The sequence below is a fragment of the Astyanax mexicanus genome, chromosome 8 (genome assembly GCF_023375975.1).
Source record: "Astyanax mexicanus isolate ESR-SI-001 chromosome 8, AstMex3_surface, whole genome shotgun sequence".
NCBI classification, from domain to species: Eukaryota; Metazoa; Chordata; class Actinopteri; order Characiformes; family Acestrorhamphidae; genus Astyanax; species Astyanax mexicanus.
This window is the reverse complement of record NC_064415.1, coordinates 18,345,001-18,347,500: the sequence shown is the minus strand read 5'-3', so window position 1 is coordinate 18,347,500 and position 2,500 is coordinate 18,345,001. Positions and strand designations below refer to the sequence as shown.

At 45.5% G+C, this 2,500-nt stretch overlaps 4 non-coding genes across 4 annotated transcripts; all 4 read right to left on the bottom strand.

Moving 5' to 3' along the window:
- Positions 1–22: 22 nt before the first annotated feature.
- LOC125804069 (U1 spliceosomal RNA) lies at positions 23–187 on the bottom strand. Its single transcript, XR_007440569.1, has one exon. It is a non-coding gene; the product is annotated as a U1 spliceosomal RNA (small nuclear RNA).
- Positions 188–789: 602 nt separating this feature from the next.
- LOC125804067 (U1 spliceosomal RNA) lies at positions 790–954 on the bottom strand. Its single transcript, XR_007440567.1, has one exon. It is a non-coding gene; the product is annotated as a U1 spliceosomal RNA (small nuclear RNA).
- A 603-nt stretch (positions 955–1,557) lies between these two features.
- Positions 1,558–1,722, bottom strand: LOC125804066 (U1 spliceosomal RNA). Its single transcript, XR_007440566.1, has one exon. It is a non-coding gene; the product is annotated as a U1 spliceosomal RNA (small nuclear RNA).
- Positions 1,723–2,335: 613 nt separating this feature from the next.
- LOC125804065 (U1 spliceosomal RNA) lies at positions 2,336–2,500 on the bottom strand. Its single transcript, XR_007440565.1, has one exon. It is a non-coding gene; the product is annotated as a U1 spliceosomal RNA (small nuclear RNA).

Sequence of the window (2,500 nt, the reverse complement as noted above, 5' to 3'; positions counted from 1 at the left end):
ATCTATCTTTTAACACAAAAATCAGGGGAGAGCGCGAACGCAGTCCCCCACTACCAGAAATTATGCAGTCGAGATTCCCACATTTGGGGAATTCGCAGGGGTCAGCACATCCGGAAGTGCAATGGACGAGCCTCACCCTGGGTGAACCACCTTCTTGATCATGGTATCTCCCCTGCCAGGTAAGTATGAGTTCCAGACCCACTGGGGAGGGGGGCCACCTCTGGCTGTACTCTTCACTGAGACGGTATAGGGTACAGTCACTACCCACTCCAAACACTGAAATAAGACCTTCAGTGCGCACGTGCACACACACCCAAACCTCACCAACAAATGCACTGCTGTCCAAACACTTTCACATGTTTCTCAAAACCACAACACCTCCAGTGTCTACCACAAGCAAAAGCCTTCCCATGATGCACTGCGTCTGGGTGCGCATGTGGAGACTGCCCACTAGAGGGCGCTGTTTCGCCAACGCTCAAACAGCATGAAGGCCCTTTAACGCCATCTAAATACTGATCTATCATTTACAGCATCTTGTCTTACAAACTGAGTGTACTTACAGCAGTAGAATGCAACAGCAGACCAAGCCATCTCCAACAAGGATTTCCTGCAAAAACACAGAAACAAACTAAACAAAAGAAAACGAGACAAAACACACGCAGACAAAACAGTAAAAAAAAAAAAAAAAAAAAAAAAAACAAAACAAACAAACAAAAAAAAAAAAACAAAGACAAAACTCGTCCCAGGAAACATTAAAACGAGAACAAATCTATCTTTTAACACAAAAATCAGGGGAGAGCGCGAACGCAGTCCCCCACTACCAGAAATTATGCAGTCGAGATTCCCACATTTGGGGAATTCGCAGGGGTCAGCACATCCGGAAGTGCAATGGACGAGCCTCACCCTGGGTGAACCACCTTCTTGATCATGGTATCTCCCCTGCCAGGTAAGTATGAGTTCCAGACCCACTGGGGAGGGGGGCCACCTCTGGCTGTACTCTTCACTGAGACGGTATAGGGTACAGTCACTACCCACTCCAAACACTGAAATAAGACCTTCAGTGCGCACGTGCACACACACCCAAACCTCACCAACAAATGCACTGCTGTCCAAACACTTTCACATGTTTCTCAAAACCACAACACCTCCAGTGTCTACCACAAGCAAAAGCCTTCCCATGATGCACTGCGTCTGGGTGCGCATGTGGAGACTGCCCACTAGAGGGCGCTGTTTCGCCAACGCTCAAACAGCATGAAGGCCCTTTAACGCCATCTAAATACTGATCTATCATTTACAGCATCTTGTCTTACAAACTGAGTGTACTTACAGCAGTAGAATGCAACAGCAGACCAAGCCATCTCCAACAAGGATTTCCTGCAAAAACACAGAAACAAACTAAACAAAAGAAAACGAGACAAAACACACACAGACAAAACAGTAAAAAAAAAAAAAAAAAAACAAACAAACAAAACAAACAAACAAAAAAAAAAAAACAAAGACAAAACTCGTCCCAGGAAACATTAAAACGAGAACAAATCTATCTTTTAACACAAAAATCAGGGGAGAGCGCGAACGCAGTCCCCCACTACCAGAAATTATGCAGTCGAGATTCCCACATTTGGGGAATTCGCAGGGGTCAGCACATCCGGAAGTGCAATGGACGAGCCTCACCCTGGGTGAACCACCTTCTTGATCATGGTATCTCCCCTGCCAGGTAAGTATGAGTTCCAGACCCACTGGGGAGGGGGGCCACCTCTGGCTGTACTCTTCACTGAGACGGTATAGGGTACAGTCACTACCCACTCCAAACACTGAAATAAGACCTTCAGTGCGCACGTGCACACACACCCAAACCTCACCAACAAATGCACTGCTGTCCAAACACTTTCACATGTTTCTCAAAACCACAACACCTCCAGTGTCTACCACAAGCAAAAGCCTTCCCATGATGCACTGCGTCTGGGTGCGCATGTGGAGACTGCCCACTAGAGGGCGCTGTTTCGCCAACGCTCAAACAGCATGAAGGCCCTTTAACGCCATCTAAATACTGATCTATCATTTACAGCATCTTGTCTTACAAACTGAGTGTACTTACAGCAGTAGAATGCAACAGCAGACCAAGCCATCTCCAACAAGGATTTCCTGCAAAAACACAGAAACAAACTAAACAAAAGAAAACGAGACAAAACACACGCAGACAAAACAGTAAAAAAAAAAAAAAAAAAAAAAAAAAAAAAAACAAACAAAACAAACAAACAAAAAAAAAAAAAACAAAGACAAAACTCGTCCCAGGAAACATTAAAACGAGAACAAATCTATCTTTTAACACAAAAATCAGGGGAGAGCGCGAACGCAGTCCCCCACTACCAGAAATTATGCAGTCGAGATTCCCACATTTGGGGAATTCGCAGGGGTCAGCACATCCGGAAGTGCAATGGACGAGCCTCACCCTGGGTGAACCACCTTCTTGATCATGGTATCTCCCCTGCCAGGTAAGTAT